Raw genomic sequence first — 9926 nt, 5'->3', positions numbered from 1 at the left:
TACTGCTGTGAACAGACACCATGACCAAGGCAACTCCTGCTTTGCACAAATGACCCACTAAGACTGGTGTGCGGATAGAAAAAAAATCTTTCAAAGAAATAAAAATGGTTAAAAAATATCTTGAAAGGAGTTGAAGATCTTTAGCCTCAGATAAATGGAAATTAAAACTACTTTACCAGATTGCTCCCCCACCAGAGCTCCTAAGGACTAAACCACCAACCAAAGAGTACACATAAAGGAAAGATTGCTGTAGCTACATATGTCGCAGAGAATAGCCTTATCTGGCATCAGTGGGTGGGGAGGCTCTTGATGCTATGAAGGCTTGTTGCCCAGTGGAGGGAAATGCTAGGGTGGTGAGGAAGAAGTGGGAAGCAGGATAACATTAGGAATCTAAACAAATAAAATAATCAATAGAATAAAATATAAAAAATTTAAAAAATATTTTAAAAATTTAACATTCTTTAGCAAGAATAACTAAGATCAGCTAAGCAATGACAACCAATGCTGAATAAATGTGGGGAAAGCAAAACATGTAGTGACTGTTGATGGTTCATCCACTGAGAAAAACAAGATGGAATTTCTCAAAAAGGTAAAAATATAGCTGTCATGTGATCCATCTATATCAGTTTGAAATATATAGTCAGAAATCTCTAAGTACTACTTTGGACTTACGTATTTCTCCATGTTAGTTACTGCTCTATTTACAACAGGAAAGCCATAGAAGTAGCCTATATATCTACCAAACCATGATGTAATAATTATAATGTGGAATACAACTTACTGTTCAGCTATTAAGAACAAAATTGATACTATATGTTCCATTCCTTGAAGATTCCTCTCTTTCATTAATCTCTTATTAGAGCCCTATCTTTTGTGTATTTTCTGATGAAAATCACACACACACACACACACACACATGTTCATATATTTATAAGCTTACATCCATTTATTAGAAAATATGAAATATGTGTCTTTTGGGGTATGTGTTTGTGGGGAGGTGGGCTATGAGAGGCAGCTGGGTACCTGGTCAAGCACAGGTCTTGAACCCCAGAGACCCTAAAGGGACAGTAGGAGTTCAGCCTTGCTCCTGGGCCCCCTGGTTTCTTTCACATAGCCACAGCACTCCACCACTTCCAAAGAGAGGCTTGTGGCCATCTGTCATGTAGCACAGTTAGAGGGTGTGACTACAGGACTCAGAGCCTCAAGACATCTTCATATTCATGAGATACCTGAAGGCCAGAGTGTATAGCTAATTAAGCATTCCTTCTCAGATCCTCCTCCTTGCAAAAGGTATTTAACCTCATGCACGCCCTGAGAATATGAGCTATAGCTTCATCCAATTTCCACGATGACAATAAACATTTTAAGATCATGGATTATCTCTCTTCTTTGGGGCTTGCAGTGGGGAACCGTAGAGAAGGTCTTCAACTATCAAGCTGCCTTCTAATGTCCTACAGAAGACTTCTCTATGTTTGAGACATGGAGGCCATCAACTCAAGCGAGCTAGCTGAGCCAGCCATGACCCAGCCAATCGAGTCATCATGACCAAGAGTCTCTCTTCCCCATGGGATGCTGCAGGAGCTTGTCCCCCTAGTGTCTTTGGCTGCGGACCAATCTGGCACATACACTCTGTCTCGGTCCTTCCTCAGCCTCTCAGCAGTGCCTGAGAGCCCAAGAGATTGAGGCCAGAAGGCAGGCTGCCCAGGGATCCCTAACCTAAGAGCCCCAGCCCTCGGAGCTCAGACTGTGTTCTCTCCAAATAGAGAGGAGCCCTGAGGCTTCCCACAGACAGAAGTCCACCTGGTGCAGCATGGAGTTATCTCAGTCAAATCCCATGAATCTACTTCCCTGAGCTGGGGCTGCAGCATCCTGTACACATGCAGGACCCACAACTCCATCCATAAGACGTACACCCACGCATGAGCACCATACCTCAACATGTGTTAATTTCATTTTGTACACTGTACTTTTCAGATGTACTATATTTTTATTATCCACGTGTCAGTTAATGGACATCTTTACTATTTTCAATTTCTTGTTGTTATGCATATCATTATAATGAACATAGGTGAGCAAATTTCTTCATAGTAAGATATAAGCATCCTTTGAATACATGTATAGCTTGTTCTCATAGTACATTGAATTTAATATTTTGATAATCTTCCACACTGATTTAGTAGTGTCTATCCCAGTGTGCACTACTATCAGCAATTAATGTGTTCCCCTTTCCATGATAGCATATGTAGTCATTTGTTTTATTGATCTTGGCCATTTTGACTGTGGTAAGATAAAATATTAAAGTAGTTTCAAGTTGCACTTTCCTAACAGCTAAGAAGGACAACATGGCCAAGCTGCTAAACACAGCCAATAATCTAAGATTAGACAGGTCACGTGCCCTATTAAAACATACTATTATTTTGCTAACTGACCATAGCAAAAAATAAAAAAGGCTCCTAATAACAAATTGCTTTATGCATAGTCAGTACCTTGCTCAGCCTTCATCAGAGAAGCTTGTTCTTACAGTTGATAGTAATTAACACAGAGCCCAAATGAGGTGCAAAGACTAATATACTTTGGATCATATATTTAATAAAAAAGAAGTCACTATCTTAACCTTTAGTCATTGTTTTAACCTTTTTCTTCAAGGGTCAGCAAGCTCTTCTTACAAGAATCAGAGAGAGTAGATGATTTCAAGGACACAGCATTTTCTAGAAGCAAGTGGGCTGATATACACAGGTCCTCACAGATACTGAAAATATACACACAACCTACACAGGTTTAAACCAGACACAGAATCTTCCTGTAGAAAAGAAAGTGGACACAAAGTCCCTTTCCTATCCAAAAAGCCATTTGCAATTGATACTTTCTGGTAAAGGTAATAATCAGTTGTCTCCAGTGGAGTGTCATTGGATATATCAATCACAACAGAAGACTGATTCATGCCTAGGAATAGGTGATTAACACAAGATGGGATTCATTCTTTTAGTGTATGTTCTTTTCTTTTGTTTTGTTTTGATTTAGTTTGTTTTTTTTTTGTCTTTTTAAAAATTTTCATTGTTTTGAAAGTGATGAAACAACATGAGGTTGAGTGGAGAAGGAGGTGGTGTAGAGATAGAATTGGAGGAGGTGGAAAAATATCAAAATATATTGTATACCAATTTTTAGATAAGACATGCATTATTTTTATGTGTGTAATTTAATGTATGTTTAAATATAAAGTTGGTCATAATTTAAAATAAAACTTTAAGTGTCTATTTAATTATTTTTATTAATGCATTATGTTTTTCTCATTTTATCTTATCTTATTTGCAAGATTATAATATACTTACATTTTCCTCTTCCCTTTCCTCCTTCTAAATTCTCCCATATATACTTTCTCATTCAGCTTCAAGTTCATAAACTCTGTTTTCATTAATTGGTATTTCATGCATTTGTGTACATGTATATTCATATATATTTCTATGTAACCCAATCAGTCTGTATAAGATTATTTTGAGTATGTTTTAAGGGCTAACTATTTGGCAAGGATCAAGCAATTGTTCACTGGAGAAGACTAGTTCTCAGATACCCAGCTTTTATCCATTGTTTATTGTTGTTTACACAGAGATAGGTCTGTGGGCTTTTCTTCACCCACTTTGGAATCTTTGTTGTTATATTTCTTGCTCAGATAAATTTATGCTCTCATATTACTCAGATTTTATCATGTAGGTTCTGGCATTACTAGGAGACACAATCTCACAACATATTCTCTAATCGTCTGACTTACTGGAGTTTAACACAAAGTTCTTCACATTCCCCTGGGTCTAGAGGCAATATTTAGCTCTGGGGATCAGAATTTTAAATGTTTTTGCTAAGAGGGTTTAAACCAGGTAAGTTGACCATGTTGGAAGACTACACAATAGAAGATATTTGGGTATTACACGTTGGTCTTGATATGTTAAAATATATATATATACAAAGTTGAGTCAGTAGAGAAAAGCTGGGAAGTTATCAGTAAAGAGGTGGGGACAGAAAGTGGACATAACCAAAACAGGTCCTATACTCTAAAAATATAATAATTAAGAAATGGCTGTCTATCTCCATGACTTGTTCAAAGCAGTGTCCACTATTTCTCCATCATTTACTATTAGAGTCTCTTAAGACTCTGGAAAACTAAACTCACAAAACTGAGAGAGCTATTTTATGGCTGTCACAGCCCTCAAAATTTTAGATGGAATGAGAAAATCTCATCCTGAGTGAATTAACCTAGATTTATACAGTGACACTGGTAGGTAATGGGGACTTTTTAAAGTTGTGGACAGTAGAATGCAATTAGGACATCACACACACATCATTTACAAAGAGGTTATTTTAGTTGCTGTGTCTGCATCATTACTTCTGTTACTGTGTAAACCTAAAAGGTTTCCTAAAACTGTATCCTAAAACTTTGTTCCCTAGTCCATGATATTTTGAGACGATGGACTCTTTTTTATTATTTATTTACTTACTTATTTAGACTCCAGATTTTATTCTTCCCTCCCCAGTCCAGCCTCCAACTGTTCCATACCTCCTATCCACCCTCCTGTCTCCACAAGGATGTCTCCACCCCCCAACCGCCACCCCACCTGACCTGAAAACTCCTGGGAGCCTCCAGTCGTTGGAGGGTTAGGTGCATCATCTATGTTTGAACACAGACCTGGCAGTCCTCTGGTGTATATGTGTTGGGAGCCTCATATAAGCTGGTGGTCCAGTGTTTGTGTGATCTCAGGGGTCCAGGTTAATTGAGACTCCTGGTCCTCGTACAGAGTCTCCCTCCTCCTCAGCTTCTTTCAGCCTTTCCCTAATTCAACCACAGGGGTCAGCAGCTTTGGTCCACTGATTGGATGCAAATATCTGCATCTGACTCTTTCAGCTGCGTATTGGGTGTTCCAAAGTGCAGGCATGATAGATCCCTTTTTGTGAGTGCTTTATAGCCTCAGTAATAGTGCCAGGCCTTGGGACCTCCCCTTGAACCTGATCCCACTTTGGGTCTGTTACTGGAACTTCTTTTCCTCAAGGTCCTTTCCATTTCAATCCCTGTAGTTCTTTTAGACAGGAACAATTATGGGTCAGAGTTTTGATTGTGGGACAGCAACTCCCTCCATCATTTGGTCCCCTCTTTCTTCTCGAGGTTGGTTCTATAAGTTCCCTCATTCTACTCTCCAGCATTTCATCTAGGTTCCTCCCTTTGAATCCTAAGAGTCTTTCACTTCCCAGGTTGGTGGTGCATTCTGGAGGCCCCCCTCCCAACCTCCTACCTCTTGAGGTTGCCTGTTTCCATTCTTTCTACTGATCCTCAGGGCTTCAGTTCTTTGCTCTCACCCAATAGCTATCAGGCTTCCCTCCCTCCCATCCCCTTACCTGTCCACTTTATCTTCCAGGTCCCTCCTTTCCTCCCCATTTGTGATTGCTTTTTTCTCCCTCCTCAGTGAAACTGGGGTGTCCTCACTTGGGCCCTTAAGCTTCTTGACCCTTTTGAGTTCTGAGTTCTGTGGACTCAGGTATTCTGTAACTTTTCTTTTTCTTTTTTTTCTAATATCCACTTATTAGTGAGTACATACCATGCATGTCCTTTTGGGTCTGTGTTACCTCACTCAGGATGATATTTTCTAGTTCCATCCATTTGCTTGCAAAACTCAGGATATCCTTGTTCTTAGTAGCTGAGTAGTTTTCCACTGTGTAAAAGAACCACAATTTCTGTATCTATTCTGGGTTGTTTCCAGCTTCTGGCTAACACAACTAAGTGAACATAATGGAACATGTGCCTCTGTGTCATGATGGGGCATCTTTTGTGTATATTCCCAAGAAATTGCTGGGTATTCAGGTAGATCCATTTCCAGTTTTGAAGAACCTCCAGGTAGAGACTTAGAATCTAGCAGAAAGAAATATGGTCCTTATGGATTGACAAGGACTACACTTTTATCTCAGCGAGCCATTTGCCACATCTGGTTCTACCAATGATGCTGTTGTGCCTTGCCTCAGAATGTAATGCAATGGGATAAGTAATAATGGACAGAAATCTTTGAAACCAAGAGTCACAACAAGCCTCTCCTTTTCATGAGTTTATTATCTCAATTATTTTTTACATTAGTGTAAATTTGGCTAATGCACCTTAAAACAGTAAGATGGTGTTAGGTAAGAGCATAGATGACCATGCAATTGACTCCTTGTACATATAAATCTCACACATTGTATTACAATGTTCTTTTTATGAGATAATCAACACATGCCTCATCAGACCATGTGGAATGGGCATCATTCAAGTAAACTACCATAGAAAGAGAATGGTAGAAGTGAAATTATGAAAAATAATAATATAATAAGGGTGATTAAGAGGTTCATAGTACATTCTACTAGAAATATTTCAATTTAAAGTATGTTAAAGCAAGAATATGACAAATGTGGGAAAGCAATAAACATACTATATGTTTAAACAAATTCTTAAATTCAAATATAAAGAGACATGGGAAAATAATATAATGGACAAAGTGTTACTGTATCAAGAGAAGTTTTAGCAGGTATTTATTTACTAGACTATTGCTTTGTTGAAAATGGGATCAAATGCTGAGGGTCAGACCACTGATTGATAGCGGGATGGAGAGATGAGACACACGATTGTGCATTCTCCTGTAGGATATGAGAAGGTTGGATCTGAAAGCGCTAGTATTTTAAAAAATGAGGCTATTAAACTGTTTTCCCTCCTGGGAAAAGTTTAGGTGTCTGTTATAAAGGACACCTTTTCCTTTGGGCAAAATAACTAAAGCAAAGAGATAGTATTGCTAAAGCAGGCACCTGATGTTGTGAGGGCTGGCATCTGCACCATTTTTATAGCTGTAACCTTGGAAAGTCCTTTAGTGCTTTCTCTGTTACTTACCTCATCAGTAATATAAATATAATAGGGATTTGGGGAAGCTTAGTGAGATAATGTCTCTAATGTGGATTTAGAAATAAATTAGAGAAATTAGTTTCTTGCATGCACAGCCACTGGCAAGAGTGATAAAGTGAACATTTGCAGCAGGAGCTGCGTCAGAGGACCTTTCAACCAGGAAAACACATTCACACCTTTAACTCGTGAGTAAGCCCACATAACACACTGATTATGGCTTTTAAATGAACTCTAAATTTGCTGTTTAGACATTGTTAGCAAACTTAACATCCCCACATGGAAGTTGTACTCTGGGACTAATTTATATTTATTAATACTGATCTCAAGTACTGTCCTGCAAATCAGGCCAAATAATGAAATTATTTCTAGTTTCTATGCTTATCATCCTGAAATCTCATTTAACATGGAGATAAGTGGTCAGGAGGGAATTTTTAGGTGTAGTGCTTTAAAGCACAGATTTTTATCATAGGGAACATATTAGCCAAAGATGATGCACTTGGAAATATTCATTCAAATATAAATTATTTAGAGCCATCTTTTCTCACCATTTTATCCTTGAAATGTGTTTTAATTATGACAATATATGTTCACAGGAATTTATTTTGTTTTAAGCAGAATTTCCCTCTTGTGTTAGCTGGATTCCAGCCTAACACAGCTGCATTTTTCTTTCTATTAGCTTCTTCCTGTCTCACTGCTTCATTCAGACCATTCTCATGGTAAAGGAGGGAAACAATGCCACAGGAAATAATGATTTTGATCATGAAGGATGTTTGAATATATGTAACTTAGCACAAACTGTTTAACAGGAATTGGAATAGTGTGTCATGAAAAGAGATACCAATTCACTACAAAAGACAAGATCATGTTCAGCAAACTCTCATTTTCCTTCTGGGTCCATAGGAATTAGCCATTGGAATATCTATGGGATTTAGAATAGCTTTCATAAAATGGAAACCATAAGACAGGTCTCTCTTGATTCCAGATCATTTGTATTGATTCCAAGTACAATATCTAGCTATTGCTTCCAAAAAAACTTTCATCACATTCTCATAAGAATGATGAGGCTAAGACGTAGAGATACTGGGTCTCTGAGTAATTATGTAGTATAGGACATTTATCCACATTTCTTCTTTCACCACTAATTGGGACCCTGAACATGTTAAACACTATATTTTCATGATGTATACCTATAAAGATTTCAAGTTCTTTTCTCATAACATAGTGAGGTTGCAGTGTGTTGAAAGATGCTACAAGGGAAAGAATATCTATTACCTGTCTCAGTCACTTTTAACTATATAATTTCATATAATGTCTTTAATTATTTATCACAGTCAATTCTACTACAAGTTGTTTTTCAGGGAAAGTATGTGTAATCTTTTGATTCTTTAATTAGCAATCAATAAGATGCCATCTGCTTTAAGAAATAAATTATTTTCTCTATCAATTTTGCTGTTCTATGACTTCAGCGACTCCTACTACCTGGAACCAAAGTATAAAGCTCCAGATCCAGTCTACCAGGTAACAAGCCACTATACCCACAGCTGAAACTGAGAACCTCATTGTTTCCTCTGATTTTGAGGTCAATTAGGAAATGCTAGAATTTCTCTGGTTATTCCATGACTGTATGGCTTCCAGTGTCATCACCCTATATTGGGACCCCTACCCTGTCCTCTTCCTGAAGATAAATAAGTAATTATTACAACATTAGGGAAATATACTTCAACCCCAAATTTGACAGAAGTAAAGTATATTTTATACTCATTACAGGAAAAAAATTACACAATGAATATACTATGTTCTTAAACATTTATTCACCAAATGCAGTGGCACTCAAGTTTTTAAAAGAGATACTATTAGATATACAATTAATCTAAACATGGTAATGTTGTTCAACTTAGCACCATGTTCTCACCAATAGACAAGAAAGAATGCCAGACAAATAGAAGATCACTGGAGTTAAATTATAACATAATATAAATAAAGTGGAACTAGAGAGATTTACAGAACACACCACAGATATACTAAAGAAAACACATCATTCTCAGCAGCCTATGCAACTTTCTCTAAGATTATCGAAGATGAACTGCATATTAGGAAACCAAACAAGCCCCCAAAATTAGGAAAAATGAAATAACATCTTGTATTCTATCTAGCCCACACAGAGATAAAGCCAATTAAATCATTGTTGACTGTCTCCAGGATATAAGTCCACTATTGTACCTTTCAGAACACCCTACCTTTCTAGTCATTGTTGTGTGGGTCATAGGCATTATTTATGGATAGGTCTACAGATTATATTTTTACTTTAACAGCTTACTGTGATGTGCAAGCTAGTCATCATGGAAGCTCTTTTCAATCTAATCTAGGTTGATTCCTCCAAGTCCCCTGTGAAGGATGTGCTTTCTTTTTTTTTTTTTTTTTCTGGAAGACTAGTAAAGGGGACATCTTCATGCATGCACTGCACACACATATGCATACACTCACACACATACACACAAACATCCAAACACACACAAAAGAGAGAGAGAGGAAGAGAGAGAGAGAGAGAGAGAGAGAGAGAGAGAGAGAGAGAGAGAGAGAGAGAGAAATGAATGAATTAAACAATGGTTGGAGGCTGGAGAGCTGAAGTCCTGTTTCAGTGCCATATTCCTCCAAAAACAGTAAATCATTTATACCTCTTGCAAACAATGCTACCTACTAGTGGCCAAGAGTTCAAAATCCTGATATTGTGAGGAACATTTCTTATTTATAATTCAAACCACCACAGCTACTGAATTGTTTTATTATTGTTACTGCTGTTATTTTTGCTTTTACCAATGTTACACTTGCTAGAGTCATTTGAGAAGAGGCAACCTCAAAGAAAGGAATGCCCCTTCAACACTGACCTATGGTCAAATCTTTGGCCCATTTTATTGACTTATTATGGATATGGTAGTATTCAAAATATAATGAGTGTGTCATCCTTAGGCAAGTAATTTCTTATTATATAAAAAATAAACAGATCTAGCCATTAGGACCAAGG

This window comes from Grammomys surdaster, unplaced genomic scaffold, assembly GCF_004785775.1.
Source record: "Grammomys surdaster isolate TR1022 unplaced genomic scaffold, NIH_TR_1.0 126124, whole genome shotgun sequence".
Lineage (NCBI taxonomy): Eukaryota > Metazoa > Chordata > Mammalia > Rodentia > Muridae > Grammomys > Grammomys surdaster.
This window is presented reverse-complemented; position numbering follows the sequence as displayed.